Source organism: Bos grunniens, chromosome 13 (genome assembly GCF_055505025.1).
Source record: "Bos grunniens cultivar Pamir isolate PY7600 chromosome 13, Bosgru_T2T1.0, whole genome shotgun sequence".
NCBI lineage: Eukaryota > Metazoa > Chordata > Mammalia > Artiodactyla > Bovidae > Bos > Bos grunniens.
This window is the reverse complement of record NC_141177.1, coordinates 7,023,079-7,041,914: the sequence shown is the minus strand read 5'-3', so window position 1 is coordinate 7,041,914 and position 18,836 is coordinate 7,023,079. Positions and strand designations below refer to the sequence as shown.

General features: G+C 47.7%; 1 long non-coding RNA gene across 1 annotated transcript; it reads left to right on the top strand.

Annotated features, from left to right (window-relative positions):
* Positions 1 to 16,748: 16,748 nt before the first annotated feature.
* Positions 16,749 to 18,187, top strand: LOC147360058 (uncharacterized). Its single transcript, XR_015138607.1, has 2 exons — positions 16,749 to 17,026; positions 17,554 to 18,187. It is a non-coding gene; the product is annotated as an uncharacterized LOC147360058 (long non-coding RNA).
* Positions 18,188 to 18,836: the final 649 nt, after the last annotated feature.

Here is an 18,836-nt window from a genome sequence, read left to right as displayed (position 1 = left end):
CCACCCCACAGTCATCTCTTCATAATCCAATCAAGAGGGAGAAGATGGAGAGAGAGGTGGCCGGTGGTTTTCCTTCTGACTGGAGCCCTGACTTGAGGAAATATCCACTGGCTGAGGCATTTGCCCAGATGCCCCCAACTCTTCAATCACTTTCAATTTTGACAGGATTTGATGATGACATTGGAATGTGATCACAACCCGCTTAGGCTTCCGCCCTTTGAGTGGGAGTTGGGGTAGGGTTATTTCAAATACTAGTAAAAGACAGTCACTTCCTTGTTTTCATTCTTGAAGATTATGAATCATTTGGAACTCTTTGGGGACAACGCATTTTACAGAACACTAACCTACCAGGTGCAAATGGAACATTTACACTCAAATTCAAATGGCTCTCATTCTTGACTTTGACATAAAACCAGGTCATATTTCCCCATGGGCTGCATACCGATAAGGAACGTCAGCTTTCAGAGACTAGAACCCCAGTTAAAAGCAAGGTATCTATCGTGTCCATTTGCTTGGGAGGCCATAACTAAGCGCCACAGACTGCGGGGCTTAAACGGCAGAAATTTATAGTCTCACATTCCTGGAGGCTAGAAGTTCAAGAACAAGGTGTCAGCAGGGCTGTGTCTTTGAAGGCCTCTTTTTTGGCTTGTAGACTGCCTGTGTCTTTATTTACCTGGTCTTCCCTTTGTGCGTGTCTTAACCTCTTACAAGGACACAGTCACACTGGGTTGAAAGTGCAAAGTGTGTCCGACTCAGTCGTGTCCGACTCTTTGTGACCCATGGACTGTAGTCCATGGGATTCTCTAGGTCAGAATACAGGTCTGGGTAGCCGTTCTCTTCTTCAGTGGATCTTCCCGACCCAGGAGTTGAACCTGGCTCTTACGCATTGTAGGTGGATTCTTTACCAGCTGAGCTATCAGGGAAGCCCATATTGGGTTAGGACCCACCCAAATGACCTCACTTAACATGAATTATAAAGACACTGTCTTTAAATACAGTCCTATTCTGAGGTATTGAGTCTTCTCTGGTGGCTCAAATGGTAAAAAAAATCTACCTGCAATGCAGGAGACCTGGGTTCGATCCCTGGGTGGGGAAGATCCCCTGGAGGAGGGCATGGCAACCCACTCCAGTATTCTTGCCCGGAGAACCCCACGGACAGAGGAACCTGGTGGGCTACAGTCCATGGGGTCACAAAGAGTTAGACACGACTGAGGACTAAGCACGCCTGCCTTTTGAGGTACTAGAGGTTAGGATTTCAACATAAGATCTTTTGAGGGAGTTGGGGGGACAAAATCCAGCCCATAACAGCTATTTTTTTCACAAAAGTAACACTTTCCTTCTTGTTCAGCCATCCCAGCCTACACCCAGATCTGTCCTCTCCTGATTCTTAGGGTCATTAATCTCCTCTCAGAAAGAATCTACTGAAGACTTGTTCTCAGGTTCAAGGATAATGGATGGTGCTAAGACCTTAAGAACCAGATACTGACTCTGATTCACAGCACATTTGATCCACCTGAGAATTGACCGCCCCCTCCCCGCCCCAACTCCCTTTGCCCATTGCCAGGATAAACCTACAAGAGAATGACTATTCCTGGGGAGGACAGACATTCTTTTGCTCAACAGCGTTTGTTGTTTCTAGTCTCTTAAGGAAGATGCTGAGTTTTGCCTGTTTACGAGATCCAGACTCCCACATGGGAGTTTTGCCCACATTAATTGAAAATTTGACCACTACTGTTCTAGTAACTCAGCACTAAAAAAGTCATCAATCTCATATTTAAAATCAGCTGCAAAATGTAAAAAGAGACAATTCAGCAGAGGGGGAAGGTAAGCGGTAAGCTCACTTTGCAACCATAAAAGCATTTTTGGAATAAAAATCATACTTGGAAAGCTAAAAACTGGAGGAAATTCTGCCAAGTTTGTTGTTAAAAAAAAGCCTCATTATGTAGCTTGACACTCTTTAGGAATATTTTATCAAGCATTCCATTCCCAGCAATGTTATTTTGGGGCTCCATTTGATACCAGCTGACATGCCTCTCTTTAGTATTTTACTGACTTTGAAAATCACAGCACCCAAATTACAGTCACTAAGGAAAGAAGGCAGCAGGTCTGTGAGTGGAGCCTGATTAATATATTCATTTCTCCACCCATCTCATTCTTGTCTTAGATGATGGGTGAAAATGTTGCATGAGTTATTTATATAATTTTGGAAGAAAAAGAAAAGGGAAATAAGGGGCAGTGGTTCCCGGGTTAGCTGACTCTTCCTCTATGTCTTCCTCCTGGTCATCCAGGTAGACACAGGTCCATGGATACTGGTCTGGCTCATTGAGATGGCTTTGAACTTGGTTGATAAGCTTTTAATAAAAGCCTTACAGTCCAAGAGACTCTGGGGTCCCTGCCACAGAAGGCAAGAGCAAGCTTCCACCTGGTGAGCCTGTCTTGAGATGCTCCTGGGAAGGTTGATGTCTAGTCATGGTGTGATGAACACGGTAGAATTTAATTTCCACTGATAGTAGATAAAGAAGGGCTCATTTTTTAAAGAAGGGGATTCACCTACATGGTGTGTCTTTAGGCAGACTTCTTTCTCCGAAAGCTCCACAGTTGACCCAACTCAGAAATTCCTAATAATCCCTTTTGGGCTGAGGTGATGCTTCTCTGAGACATGACATGTCCTCCATGACAACCACTTACGGAACACCATTCAAGCCACCTTGACTCAGTAACCTGACTTTAGTGTTGGGTTGGTAGGACCCATTTGGGTTCATGTGTTTCTGACTCATTAAGGTTCTCAAATTAGGTTCTTATATGATTACCTATAAATACCTTACGGGGAATTAAAATGTGAAAGGAATATTTTGTATTAAACCATCTACAGCTAAAAACTGCCTTCCATCTTCAACCAGTGTTTCCCAATGTGTGGGGAACTGGCACCACCACAATCATCAAAATCACCATCTTATTCATTTCCACCATCCCCACCATCATCATCATTTCAGCCACAATCTGAATGAACTACTATTACTCTGAGTTGGAGGATGTAGGAAATGCTTCTGTAAAGCAGTTTTCAAAAAAAAAAAAAATACTGGTAACAGATCAACCAGTGGGTTTCTTAGAAGTAGTTTCTTAATTGGTGAAGATCTATAACTTCTCTTTATTATAAAAATGCTGCCGGCTGCTTAAAGGAAAGTACAGGAACACGAGGCCTGGCAGTGGCCCTAGTTAATGGCAAGCACTTTAAAATGAGTTGGCACTATGTTTGACATATTCTGAGGTTTATATGTTCAAAGTGAACGAGCAAAAGCTCTGAGGTGGGTAGGGTAGGGTAGGGGATTCCCAGGGAAAGGGAATGAGGCTTGGCTTTCTTGACATAAGTAAAGCCATCTTAGACCTAAGCTGTTTTATGATCTAAGTCTGGCCACAGTGTTTGCCCTTGAAGAAAAATAGGTCTCGGTAGTTAATGATTTTAAGGGGACAAAAGAATGTAAAAACAAACTACTCTTACCAGCCCAGGGAGAAAACCTGACCATATTGGAGACTATCAGTTATAGAGACTCTCAGCTCTGTTTTGAAGGTAAAGATTAGCCTGAAACACATTCTTGAGCTGTTTTACAGGACCTAAACCCCACTCTGAGTGCTCAACCACTGGATTAACTGGGGCCTAAGGAGTGATGATGGTGACCTTTGCTGACCCTGGTTACTTTAGTCGATGAGAGCCTGGACTCTGTCCACCTCTGCCCGAGTCTATGCGGAATTTCTCTCTGCTTAAGCCCCACCATGAATATGCACACACCCTTGCCCCTTCATGAATATGCATGGACCCTTAGCTTAAAGCTTCCCCAATTTTGCTGCTGGGGAGACCCTGCTTTGAGAAAGATCCTCAGTGTTCTTACTTGCTGGAAGTAATAAACCCTTCCTTCTCCCGCTCTTTGGCTTGATTGTGTCTTTTGGCTTCATGCCTACCAAGAGGCGAATCCAGTTTTCGGGTAACAAAGTGAATCACTTACAGAGAAAACAAATAAAAATTCCCAGACGATTTTTTTTTTTAATGGGGCCACTCATATGTCACGCATTTTGAGTCAACTTAAATCCTGCATGCTGTTGCAAGGTGTATGAAGCCAATCCAAAAATGAGTGTGCTCTTCATCTCTCTTAGTACCCATGTGTCCATCATTGTTCTTTCTCTTCATAAAATAGATAATTTAAAAGTTATTATAAAGCTCTCCAGTGCATCATGCTATCCAGGGAAAGCAGAGAGCTGCCAAGAGGAGAGAGAAATGAAACTGGATGGCCCAAATAGTCCTACTAAAGAAAGCAGTCCAGGGTGTGAGATTATATGGGAATATATCCTCGGGTGAATTTCCTTTGCTCCCAGAGATCATCACAAATTCCAACTGAAGTGGGCCAATTTAGAATTCATTTCTAGCTAAACCTAATCACATCTAACAAGCCAATTTTCTTTCTTTTTTTTTTTTTTGAGGCTGAAGCTGTGAACAGTGCCTTGGCCACTGTGAACGTGTGTTAAGTCGATTCATTTGTGTCCGACTCTGCGATCCTGGACTGTAGCCCGCCAGGCTCCTCTGTTAATGGGATTCTCCAGGCAAGAATACTGGAGTGGGTTGGCAGTTCTTTCTCCATTCCTTCTTAAATACTTGCTTTAATTTCTGGGTGGTCTCATTGTGGAAGCCACTGAAAACTTTGTTTTGGTTCACTGTGCGGCAAGTGGGCTCTTAGTTCCTGGACCAGGTATTGAACCTGTGCCCCCTGCAGTGGGAGACTGCGGTCTTAACCCCTGGACTGCCACGGAAGTCCTCACTAAAGACATTTGAACATGATACCCTCAAAGTCACTGGTTACGTTTTAAGCATTTTCTTAAAAATTACTTTACTTTTGGCAAGATTCAGGAGCCATAAACACAATTTGTTATGCGTTCTCTTACTTTCTGTTTACGTATTTCTTTAAAAAACAGTCATTTTTCCTTCTTTGAGCTGTGCTCATGCCCTTTCTTATTTGCCTCAGAGTTTGCTGTCACAATACAAAAGTTTTGTATAAAAGAAAGAATAATTCATATCCACTTCTCCAACGGCCCCTAAGTAAGTACTTGCCATCCACCGATATATCTGCTATTAGAGTCTGAAATCTGTTTTTATCCAGAGGCACACAAATAAATCTTTGCAATACCTATCACAACATGCATATCTTAGAGGAAAAAAAAGAACTTCAAACATTCATGTCTTTCCAACCTGTGGTTTTCATAAGCTGAAGTCACAAGGACTAGGATTGTCTTGAGAGAAAGATAAGGCAGGATCTTGGCAAAGAATGCAAAATCACTTCTTCACTGAAGCTGGGGCTCTGCTCAAAGTGAACAATGATGGCTCAGAGCTTTGAATAAGTGTGTCTGTGTAATAGTCAAGGAAACCCTATAGCATTGTCCGTAATGCACTTTTTTGGTCATAATCCTGTTTTTTTTTTTTTGCCAGGGAACATGTGCAATGACTCCACAGCACGGAGGCCTGAGGTTCTTAGACACAGGCTGACTTTGGCTCCTGGATGCTGCTGAAATGCACCTTGAGGACCAACTGCCTGTGTCTGTGGGGGAAGAGGCACCACCATGAGCGAGCGGGTCTATCCCCCACAGTTCTGACCCTGAGGCTGCAGGGTGAACGACTGCTTGTGGGTGGTGGGCAGCACAGGTCTCACCTGTAGGGCCAGGTGGAGAGCACTGGGCCAGGTTCCTGCTCTAGCTCCGTCCAGAAACTGGACTCAGCAAGGAAAGTCAGTCCCACCCTCTTTGCAGACCCTCTATATGAATACTTCCAGGTCAAATCATCTGAAGGCCAAGGCCAACCTGGAATGAATTGTCTATTTGTCCAGATCACGAGACAGCTGAATCCATCAGGCCGCCTCTTTAGAGAGAATGGAGCTGGCAGACAACGAGGTGCTGGGCTTGCATCCTGCCTCCCAGGCCACTGTCCACCCGGGAAAGTCCTCCACGGCTGGACTTTCCTTCCCCGGGAGCGGGGCTGAGGGCAGGATCTCCATCATGGGTCCTGGAGGGGCTGCCCCAGTGACGGGGACGCAGCATCGCAAACGCCATGGATCAGGGCCACAGCCTGACGGGTTGTCATGCTGGCGATTATTACGGCCGGAAGGGAGTTTCTGCTGCTGATTTGAGAACGTTACCAATGCTTCAAAAAGGGAAAGGCTGGCGAAGGCTGGGTTCATAGGAGGATGTTTGTATGCCTAACACCCGACACCAACACTAACGTCTCAAAAACGTAACAAGCAAAACGGGCTGGATGGCGGGTGGGTCAGTGGAGCATCTGAACAGACCCGAGGAGCTCTGATTCCCGTGCTAAAGGTCTTCTTCCTCCCTTCTCATGTTCTCTCCTCCCTCCCTCTCTTCTTCCTTCTTTTCTCCTTCCTCCCTCCCTCGTTTTCTCTTCCTTTCTTTCAGTCTACCCTGAGAACAAGCCTCATTGTATGAAATGAAGACCCTACGTCTTCTGAGCAGTGAAACAGCTGGACTAACGGGAAATGTGCGCTTGACACAGCTGAGCATCTGAAATCGTGACAGCGTCCTGCATTAAACATCCCCCTGTTTGTAGCCCAGGCCCCTGGAGGAGGCTGGCTGGAAAAACACCTCATTCAAGTCCAGTGGCAGCCATGAAGCATTCTGTTAGAACTGACCCCAGGATTCCTCCTGTGGTGTTTGGGGGTCGTGGAGGGGGTGGAGGTGAAGCTTCCAGAAGGATCTCGGGGCCCCTCCCAGTTCCCTCTGTGAGTCTGGTCTGGGCTGGGCTCTGTCCAGGTGGCCCTGGGTGCCAGGCTTCCGGTGGCCCCCACACCTGGGCCGGGCCCATCCTCAGGCTGAGGTCACTGCTCGTGACCAGCACGCACGTCCCTGTGCGCTCATCACCCTGCGGCCCCCAGATGGCCCTGAGGGGCTTCCCAGATTCTTGGGAGGCAGAGCCGCTGAGGCTCTCAGATTTGGCAAATTCTCGGCAAAGCTCGAATGACCCAGTGTCCCCTTCTCAGTAAGTGCTGCCTCCAAAAGCCAGTCACCCTGATCAGTGACCCACCCATGAGTCCTGGGGTTGCCCTATTCTTCCAGCTACAGCAAATGCACTAAATTCAAACACACTCCAGTCTGTCCGCCCCTCTCCCTGCCCTGCTGTCAGCGGAGTCAGCAGCTCCCTCCTCCCACGGTCACTGCAGCTGCCCCCCGCCTCCCCGAGTCCTCCTGCCCCTTCCTCTCCCCACCCAGAAATCTACCCTCTGCTGGCACCCAGAGGGAGAGTGAGCTCGGTAAACACAAAGAAGACCCTGTCACCCTTGAGGACACATTGCAGTGACTTCTTATTTGCACCCTGGAGAAAGGGAACCACATCCCTCACTGCATCCCACCAGGCCCAGCCTGATTCCTGCAGGGTCCCCCGAACCTCCCACCACCACCCCCTTCACGCCCTCCATTCCAGCCCCACTGGCCTCTGGCTCTTCCTCCAGTACCTGGAGCCCTCCTGCCTCAGGGCCTTTGCATATGCTGCTCTGCCCCCCTGCTCCTGCCCATGACCTTCCATTCTCTGCTCAGGTGTCACCTGCTCAGGAAACAACCCCGAGCGTCCTCTAAAGAAGGCTCCGCATCCCTGTGATACGTCCCTGCCCATCCCCCGCCCCACACAGACCTCGTCACCATCTGAAATTGATTTATTCATCTTATACCTTCTATGGGCATTTGCACCCACAGGAATGTCACCCGCAGGAGAGAAGGGACAGTGTTTGCTGTTAGATTCCTACTCTAAAAACAGTGCCAACCGCACAGTAAGTGCTTGACGTGCATTTGGTGCATAATTGGAAAAGTGAGAAGAATCCAAGAATGGAATCTTAGGAATTCTAAGCTAAATATCTGAGTCAGGGAATGAATGTTCGAGTCAGACCTTGGAGATTACTGAGTCAAACCCGTTTGTTTTGCAGATTGGTGAGCAGAGACTTGGGAGGAAAGAGGGGTTTGCTCCCATCTGAGGCTGAGGCTCCTAATGTGTTAGGAGGAACTCAGTGTGGTGTGTTTCGGGGTGATGGGTGGCTGTGGGGACTTCTCCTACCCTTTGACACATCAGTGAGGAAAACAGGGACAGAAGCCAGGGATATGCCAAAGGCTAAGGGACTCAGAGCTCCAGTCAGAGGAGACAGAGACAGCAGTGGAGCCGGCAGGGACCTGAAAAGGCTCCCCTGAGGGTGGGGAGGTCTGGGTGTGAAGAGCAGGTTGAACCCCCAAATTTGACATCACCTCTTGGCAGGACCTGAGGCAGGAACTGGGAGAGGCAGATCCCTCAGGAATTGAGCTCAGGGACAGAAACATTACTGACTGCCTGTCACAGCCAGAAGGCAGCCTTTAGAAATGCTCATCAGACCAGGTGCCCCCTGCTGAGAGCTTCTAGTGGCTTCTGCACGTGTTTCTCAGGGGGTCTTAATGAATTACCACAAACTAGGTGCCTTCTAACAAGGGTAACCAGTACCTCCAAGTTCAGGAGCCAGAAGGCTGGAGTCAAGGTGTGGGTGGCTGGCTCCTTTTGGAGGCTCCTGGAAGCGTCTGTCCTGTGAAGGGTTTTTCTCCTTCTCTGGAGCTCAGCTCAGACGGCCCCTCAAGGGAGCACGTGCCCAGGAGCTCTGCTGCCCTGCCTGGTCCCCACATGCTGGCTTGTTCCATGTCCGTCCAGATGCTGGAGGTCAGGGGGGGCCCTTTCTCGCTTGTTCTCTGGGGCATCCCAGGGCCGGACCCAGCCCCGTGCTTGGCGGCTGCTCCGTTAACACTGTGAACTTGATCTAGAAAGCATGACAGACCCTGCCCTTCGTGTGTGCGTTCGCCCAGCCAGTCGTGCGGGACGCCTCCCTGTGCTCAGCTCTCCCCTGGGCAGCGGGAAGGACAGCAAGCCTGGTCCCTGTTCCCGGAGGTCCCTCGTCAGCCGAGAGACACTGAGCCTGAGAACGGCCGGGATGTGCAGTCTGGGGGTGACCGCCACGGAGAGGAGAGCACAGCAGGATGAGCCGCGGGGGTGGGAGGGACAGGAGCCAGAGAGGCTGCGGGGGAGATCTGCCGAGATGATCACACGGGACAGGGGTCCTGGAGACACGACCCGGGCTTGTGGATCCTGGGGAGGGGGCTCCAGCCTGGCGGCACGGCCGGGGCAGCACCTGCGGGTATGAGGGGCGGCGGGGCCAGGGTGGCTGCGGGGAGGTGGCCAGGAGTGGTGGGCCCGAGGTCAGGGAGGAGACGGGCCGGGTCTGTGTTCGCCTTGCAGACCCCTAAAGGGATGCTGGCTTCACTGTGTGTGAAGCACTTGGAACCCAAGATCATATGTCTAGGAAAGTGTTCATTAATCAAATAAAACAGTGTGCTGGACAGATTGACTCTTTAAACTGATTTCAGCCTACAGGCCCCATTTTGAAGCTCTGGGTGGGTCTGAGCGGAGGAGGGCCGTGCTCTGAGTGTGGTTTACACGGACCCTCGGGCCGAGGGCAGGGCAGCCGGACCATGAGGAGGCCACGCTGGGGCAGGGTCACCATGGCCCAGCCTCGGGGTTTACCTGTGAAGGTCGGGCTGGCGGATGTGCTGCTGGAGGGACAGGGCAGGTGAGAGGAAAACAAACGAACCGAGGTCACCTCCGAGAATCTGTCCTGAGCAGCTGAGCGAAGAGGTGCTGCTGAGTCAGGTGCAGGAATCTTGGGGGGCGGGTGGGGTCCAGGTGGGGCTGAGGTGTAGAGAAACCTTCTGGAAAGGACTGAGGGGCCTGGGCCGGCCGGCCCCGGCTCCAGAGCCTCCTCCATTTGAGCTGCAAGGATGGCCACTTGTGTCATTGGGGAGCTGGCGCAGCCAGTCTCTGCCCTGTGTCTCCCCCGAGGGACAAAGGTCAATGTCACAGCAGTTGGCTCTGATGCTGGCTTCCAGCCAAGACCTTAATATGCAATGAGGAATCTGCATTGATGAAAATTTCATTAAAGAAACATTTTTCTCTTTCACTCCCCTTGTTATTCTTGGCTCTGAGTATCAGGCTAATTTGGGTTTGATTACCCGATGATCTGAAGATTGGAGCATTATTAAAGATTTAGATGAGCGGGGATACGTCTGGCCTCCCTCTCCTCTCTCAGCCAGAGCACGAGGGGCTCTGCTAATGATCACAACCAAGTTGGGCAGACGTGGCAATTAGAGATTTATCCACAGTTTGAGAGGGCTTTGACACCTCTGCCTTCTACGGAAATTAGCTGCTTGGCTTCCAGGGCACAGATTTAATCGATAACATGCTCAAGAGGAAATTCCAGCTCTGCACCCAGTCTTAGGAAACCAGCTCTATGTTTGCAGGGCCCCTCCCCTTTCTGTGCTCAAACATGCCCCCGTCTGCAGAGAAAGATTAGACCAGGGCAGATGCTTCAAAATGGGGCTGTAGGCTGAAATCAGTTTAGAGAGTCAGTCTGTCCAGCACACTGTTTTATTTGATTAATGAACACTTTCCTAGACATATGATCTCGGGTTCCAAGTGTTTCATGTTTATTAATATGTCTAATTCTCCCTTCCATCCCATGGGATTGATACTCTTATCAGTTCCACTTTATAGACAGGGCAACTCTGACCACAAGGGGTTAAATGACTTACCCCAGGTCAGCTGTTCAGGACAAAGGCAGGATTTGAATCCAGATGTTCTGGCTGTAGAGCTTAGCTCTAAACACTATACATTGGTGTCAAACTGCTATTGTAATAATTATAATTTTTGGAAAGTGCTAAATCATTTCAGTCATGTCCAACTCTTTGCGACTCTGGACTGTAGCCCACCATGCTCCTCTGTCCATGGGTTTCTCCAGGCAAGAATACTGGAGTGTGTTGCTATGCCCTCCTCCAAGGGATTTTCCTGACCCAGGTATAGAACCCGAGTCTCTTATGTCTCCTGAATTGTCAGGCAGGTTCTTTATAACTAGCACCATTTGGGAAGCCCAAGCCATTTTTGGAAGCACAGTGTTAAAGTAATTTTCAGAATTTTACAAGTGTGTATTTTTACATAAAGCATTTTTTCCTCTTAAGATATTTGCTGATTCCTAAGCTGCACAGAATGAGATGCTCAGAAACCAAGCAGAAGGTGGGCTGCAGAGAAGCTAAATAAGCAGAGTGTTCCCCAGTGTCATGTTGTCATTAACAGCAAATATTAGAGGTCAAGGCTCAAAAAATAGGGGTCCTGGAAAATGTACAAGTCTTTCAGCTGAGACTCTCAAATGACTTTGGGAGTAAGTTCAAACCAAAATAAGCCAGACCTAATTAAGACTGGAAATGATCTTAATCCCAGATTTGATTACAGAAATCTGGCCCTCCCACAATGGCTGGTGGAAGAATGTACTCTTTAGGAAAGGATACCATCAAGAGACAGTAAATTTTCAAATTAGATATCTGACTTTCATACAAAGGTGCCAGACATAACAGGAGCAGGGCCAATGACCAAAAACCAAGCAGTGAAAAAACAGACAACAGGGAAAGACCTGAAGACAACTAGGTTTGACATGATTGGAGACAAACTTTGAAATAATTATTATTAATGTTAATTAGAAAGATGGACAGTTGAAGTAGTTTATCAGAGAAATACAATTTATAAAGAGAATCAGATGAACAGTCTAAAATTGAAAAATAAAAGAGGTAAAATTAAAAACAGAGATTGGTATGACAGCAATTGAGACAAGGAAGAAAATAGATTTGTTGAAAATCTTCATCCTGAAGCATGGCGGGGGGGAAATCATAACATGGGAAAAAATGAGAAAATATGGAATATGGTGAAAAAGTCTAAAATATGTATAATCAAAGTTTTAAAAGAGAGGAAAGGGAATATATTGCAGAATATGAAGAGCTACTGAAGTTTTCCCCCCCAAAGATGGTAAAATACATCAAGCTGCAGATTCAAGAACTCCCAGCGTAATAAAAACAAGGAAATAATACACTTAATTACATTCTAATGAAACTGCCACTTGCTAAAAACAAAGGGGGAATCTTAAACACAGCCAGAGGAAAACCATACATCTCCCTCAAAGGAGAAACAGTAAATAGCCTTCTGTATTGAGAACCACGGGGTCAGAAGGTAATGCAATAAAGAGCAGAAAGAAATCAACTACCAATTCACAATTTTATAACCATCAAAAATACACTTTGAAAGTGAAGCTGATATAGAGGCATTTTCAGAGAAGCAAAAACTGAGAGAATTCTTTTACCAGCAAATCTGCTCTAAAATAAACCCTGAAGGGAGTTTAGACAGAGTGAAAATGATTCTAAATGAAAGAGCAGAAATGCATGAAAGAATGAAGAGTAATAGAAATGGTCCTCTGTGGGCAGATTTATTGAGTACACAAAAGAGAAATAATAACAATGTGCTGCTGGGTTTATGATATATGCAGAATTAAATTACATGATGTGGTAAGTTGTGTCTGACTCTTTGGGACCCCATGTATTGTACCCTACCAGGTTCCTCTGTTCATGGGATTTTCCAGGCAAGAGTATTACAGTGGGTTGTCATTTCCTCCTCCAGGGGATCTTCCTGACCCAGGGATCCAACCCACACCTCCTGGATTGGTAGGTGGATTCTTCACCACCGAGCCACCTGGGAAGCCCCCAAAATTACATGACAGTGATGACATAAATATCCAGAGGGATGTTAAGTGGAATTACTGTATTCTAAAGGTCTTCATTCTTTGGGAAGTGATAAGGTTCTAATGTCAAACTATCGTGAGATAAGGATATATGTTCTGTTCCCTAATATATGCATTAAATATAAATGAATTACATTCCCAAAGAGAAGGACCAGTCTTATTCTCATCTGCAGAGAAACACAGATAATTCTCAGCTTTGTGAACTGTGTCAAAGTTAGTTAGATGTGCTTTTAAACCACTCGAGGAGCTTGTGGAAATGTCTGATGCCCTGTGCCCGACATCAGTATTTAGGGTTGAGATTTGAGAAGCTGCATTTTTATTAAGCCCTAGACTTTGGGGCTTTCCAGGTGGTGCTAGTGGTAAAGAACCTGCGTGCCAGTGCAGGAGACGTAAGAGATGAGGGTTTGATCCCTGGGTCAGGAAGATGCCCTGGAGGAGGGCACCGGCAACCTAGGCCAGTATTCTTGCCTGGAGAATCCAATGGACAGAGGAGCCCGATGTGCTACTGTCCACAGGGTCACAAAGAGTCAGACACGAGTGGAGTCTTAGCACACTCGCAGACTTGTCTTTGAGGGAAATAACCTGTTGTGTAGAATGGGAGGATGATGCACGAATGAGGACAAATGACAGCCCGTAGTTTAGTTCTCGGAGCTCACCCAATACACGTGCTGAAGCATCTGCAAAGTGACTGTCTCCGAGGACCTTTGCCCTCATGCAAACAGCCCAGAGTCAGAGGTCTGCCCTCATTTGAATCACTCCAATCTCAGCAACTCTGCACAGACCAGTTGCAGGTAGGATCCAAAGCAAGCAAGGGTCCACTCACATACTCCGATATTTACTTTCAGGCCTAGCTCTAGTAAAGAGAGTTACACCAGGCTGGCTGTATCTAGTCCAGGACACCGGCTCCCCTGGGCTGTCTGCGCGCCGGGCCAAGGCCCTGCTGTATGCGGATCACAGATGGGGGAGGCGCTGTGGTTTCAAGGCCAACAGCAGCTGGCCTGTTCACTGACTCCTGGTCTCCCCAGGGGTCCCGGCCCTGGTCAAGCGAAGGTGAAATGGGGATTTTTTCCTGGAACAGGAAGGGTCCTGCCAGTCCTGTGGTGTGAGGGCCTCTTTCTGTGACAGCCCCTCTGTGTGCTGGCTGTGTCTCTGGAGTCACAAAGGGGGACCTGAAAGGGGTCACCAAGGCCAAGCTGGGGGTGATCGAAGACCTGTCCTGCCTCGGGCTGCCTGGGGGACATGCCCATGGCTGTGAGGGTCTCCTGACAAGCCCCATGGGGTTGGAGGGGCAGCTCCAGAGTTCCTGATCAGCACCGAGGCCCAGAGCCCCAGGACTGACCCTGGGAGGTGGTGGTGGCAGGGAGTCTGGCCACTCTAACATTGCTTATTATACCAAAAAAGATAAAAGAAGAAGAAGAAAGGATACAGGTAGTAACTTTCCCCTTTTATCTTCTGCCATTTTTACGTTGTTAGACTTTTTTTTTTTTTAGCAGTTTTAGCTTTATAAAAAAAATTGAGCAAAAATTACGGAGAGCTCCCAGATACCCCCTTTATCACCTGCTACCTCTGCTTGTCCTTGCTATTAACCATGACATTAGTGTGGAATGTGTTACAGCTGATGGGCCAATATTGGCACGTTATTGTTCGCTGAAGTCCATAGCTGACCTTAGGTTCATTCTTTGTGTTGTATATTCTATGGGTTTTCACAGTCATAAAATAGCATTATCCACTTGCAGGATTGTACAGAATATTATAGTTTCACTGCCCTAAAAATCCACTGAGCTCTGCCTATTCATCCCCCTCCCTCTCCCCAAACCCTGGCAGCCATTGATCTTCAGATCTACATTCTCCATAGCTTTTATCTTCTCCAGGATGTCATATAGTTGGGATCATACAGTATGTAGCCTTTTCAGATTGGCTTTTTTCACTTAGCAATATATTTTTTAACGTTCCTCCGTGGCTTTTCATGGTTTGATAACATTCCATTGTCTGACTGTACCACAGTTTTTATCCATTCACTATTAAAGGGTATCTTTGCTTGCTTCCAAGGTTTGGCAGTTATGAACAAATCTGTAACCATTCATGGGCACTTAAGTTTTCAACTCTTTTAGGATAAATGCAAGGAGTACAACTGCTGGATCATATGTTGGGAGTGTGTTTGGTTTTGTAAGAAACTATACCCAACTGTCTTTCAAAATCTCTTTTGCCTTTTTCAGGACTTTGAAATTAATTTCTATTGTACTTTCTAGACCCCCACAGTGCTTAGAGGGCTTCCCTAGTGGCTCAGATGGTAAAGAATCTGTCTGCAATGTGGGAGACCTGGGCTTGATCCCTGGGTTGGGAAGATCCCCGGGAGAAAGGAACAGCTACCCACTCCAGTATTCTGGCCTGGAGAATTCCATGGACAGAGGAGCCTGGCAGGCTATGTAGTCTATTGGGTTGCAAAGAGTCAGACGAGACTGAGCAACTTTCACAATTTTAGAGATAGGCAATTAGAACAATTTGAAAAAACAAAACAAAAAACTGGTAGCACTGGGAATGTCATTGTGAATTCACAAAAGGCCAGGAGAAAGAGTAAAACTCTAGAAGCCTCCAGAGGGAGGAAGCTGATCTCAAGCTCAGGACCAGGGACTCAGAGCACCTCCCTGGAATGAAGCAGTACCTTGAAGCTTGGGAGATTTACTCCCAACAGGGAGGGTGAATGACAGGCAGTGTACACGGCATAGGGCAGAATAAAGACCTTTTGGACCTGCAGGGTCACAGACCTCTTCCCTGGGCCCTTTCTCAGGAAGCTGTGGGAGGAGGATGTGCTCCACCAGCAAGGGGTGGGCCAAGAAAGATGCCGCCACGGAACACCTCGATCGGGATGTGCGAGATCCTTCCCGAGGGAGGGGGCAGAGGCCCTGGCATGGATCCGGAGCACAGAGAAAATCAGGGTCATGGCTCTGAAGCAGGTCTTGAGGGCAACCATTCCCAGAGGGATGCGGCCAAGAAAACCATGAATTGCCCCTTGCGTGATGGTGTGACCATTCTGAGAGGTCGATTTAGGCAGGACAGAGAATTTAGGGATAGATTAGTGATTGGCACATAGAAAGCTAAGGAAGCGGGAGAAGATCAAGGTAATTACTCATTATAGAGGCGGAAAAAAAAAAAACAAAAATTTTAAAGAGAGGCAATTAAATTTCTCACATCACATAGCTCATCTGGGATTTTTTTTTTAATGTACTATGAGGTTTATGATATGATTCTACCAGGTTGATGGGGGAGGGTGAAGTGTGAGCAGGGCTGGTCTAAGAATGAAATCCTGAACATTTTTCTTTCTGCTTTAGGCTTTTTTTGCCATTTAAAAGTTTTTTTATTGGAGTATAGTTGCTTTACAGAGTTGTTAATCTCTGCTGTACAGCAGAGTCAGTCCGTTGTTCGTAAATATATATCCCGCTTAGGTCACCACAGAGCACTGAGTTCCCGCTGCTACACCGTAGCTTCTCATTAGTTATCTCTTTTATATGGAGCAGTGTCTATATGTCAATCCCAATCCCTGCTGTTTCCCTTCATAATTTTGTTTCCTAGTAGGAAGGGAATGAACAAAGAACAAGTGACAGGGTAAACACTATATTTAAAAGACAGAGGTGAACACTCACACAAACACTAAAATTGCTGAAAACTGTTGTTCCTGGAGAGTCGAAATCAGGCGAGGGGCTGGGCAGGGATCTACAGTTTTTCTTTATCAGCCTTGAATCCTCTACAGCTTTGATTTAAAATATATAATTTAAAAAAACAGGTATTTTTTGAGTAGATTTTACATATTTTACCAAACCAAGTTCATTTATTTCACTTGGTGTGCAGCAAGCCAAAATACTGAGTCACCAAGCTCTGTAGCAAAATAACATAAAATAAATAAAGTGAGGGGAGGCTCTCGCAAGGCAGCCAAGCAAAGACACCCAGCGGCAAAGAGCTGGGGTATTTATGGGATAAGGAATAAAGCAGCAGGGCGGGCTGAGCTCGGGGAGCGTGGGGAGCGGTGATTGAAAAGGAGGAAAAGGTGTGGCCACCACTGTTCTGCGCAGGCGGAACGCGGCCAGAGGCCTCTGTGCGGGGCACAGACACTGGCGCTTGCCCAGCTGGAAGGCCGGCAGTCCCGTCCAGCCTCAACCAGCTCAGCGTGGGCTAGGCACAGCTGGCTCCAAGTTCCTGGAAAACATCTTGAGCAAACACTGTATTTAGGTTACAGGCAGCTTGGAGGACAAGCAAGATTTAAAACGACCTTGTTTAGTGAAGGCAGGTGTAACGGATTGAACCCTGAGTTTCACATATAAAGAAATGCTTTACCATTTTCCCAATTTCTTTCCTACTCAATGGTATGTTTTCGAGATTCAATTTAGAAAGACTCAGTTTTAAACTTTTGTTCACTGCGCAGTATTCCTTTGTAATGTTACTGCCACCTTGTTTGATAATAGGCATGTGGGTTGTCCTCAAGTTTTCTGTCTTACAGACAAGTCTGCTACGAGCATCTTCCTGTGTGTGTTCCCCAAGTTAGATTCCTCAGACTGCCTTTGCTGGGTCGGAGGGATTCGCTGCTTAGTTTGTTTTGTTTTTTACTATTTATTTATTTGGCTGTGCCAGGTTTTAGTTGTGGCGCTCGGGATCTTCGATCTTCATTGGGATCTAGTTCCCTGACCAGGGATTGAACCTTGCCCCCTGCATTGGGAGTGGGGAGTCTTAGCCACTGGACCTCGAGGGAAGTCCAGTGCCTCTTAGTTTTAATGGATAATGCCAAATTGCCAAGCACTGGTCCAAAACAGCCAGAGTAACAGCAGGGTTGTTTTTTTTTAATGTATCCGACTCAAGGTTGATTTTCTTTTCTTTTCTTCCTTGTTTTTTTAAGCTGAGAACTTTATGGTTGATCGCATCCACCATATGTCTGCTCAGCCTCTCTGTGCCCTCAATTTCTTCCACAAACACGGAGTGACTGCTCGATTCTCCAGGCCCTGGCTGTGACACTACACGGTGACGGAGGGTCCGAGCCCTGTCTCGAGAACCCGAAGCTGGGAAAGAGACGCGCGAAGGGATGCTCAAAGTACAGGGCAGAGAGGGCTGTGGGGAAAGAAGGAAGAGCTGTGGGCTCACACGTCTCAGTGACCGGCTGGCCTTCTCCTCAGGACATCTTCATCTTGAACTGTCCTCCTTCCAGAAGCTCCGTCCGGGAGCCTCTGAGCCACTCATCTCTCAGTGCTCTCTCTTGGTCCCTCCCCAGCCCCAGTCTGGCAGAAAATCCCACAGCCTCCCCCTTCAGACAGATCCAGAATCTGTCTGCTTGACAGCACCACAGTGGTCCTGACCATCCCTGCCTCCACTGGGTTCTTGTAGATGCCTTCTCCTTCCTGGTCACCTAATTCTTCCCTGGCTACCTACAGACTGTGCCTCACTGGGCCCCACGGCTGTCATATTGCTCCACTCCTAGCTCAGTGTGGCTAATGGCTTCCATCTCCTCAGGGTAAAAGGCTATGATATTGCAAGCAGTTATGGACTGAAGGCTTATGTCCCCCCAAATTCATAAGTTGAGCCCCTATGCCTAACAAATGGCATCTCTGGGAGGTGATTAGGCTTAGGGGAGGTGATGAAAGCAGGGCCCTCACGAATGGGAGCAGTGTCCTCCTGGAGTCCTGGGTGAGCTTGGGTCCCCCTGGGCCCCCTCCAGGTGAGGATACAGGGAGAGGTTGGCAGCCTGACACCCAGAAGAGGGCTCACGGCAGAACTCGCCCAAGCTGCTTCCCTGACCTCGGACTTCCAACTGACAGAACTGTGAGAAAGAAGCGTCTGTTGTTTGTAAGCCATTGGCCCTTGGCGCTTTGTCGCAGCAGCCCAAGCTGACCACGAGCCAGGGGGCTGCAAGGCCCTGTAGAATATTCTTCCTCTCACGTTTTCTACCTGTCCTGGAGTCCGGTGCCAGGTTAGTGACGAAGAGAGACAAAGAGAGACACTCTATCAACGAGAACGAGAGGAGTTGCCCCTCAGACACAGAACAGCTGAGGCTCAGGGCCGAAGTCTTCTCCTCAGCCACCAGGTGGTCCCTGCTGTCCTAGTCACTGCCAACACTGGTACTCTCCAACAGGGAGCAGGTGGCATGTCCCTGGCTTGTTTGGAGTTTGGTACTGAATTATCATACCG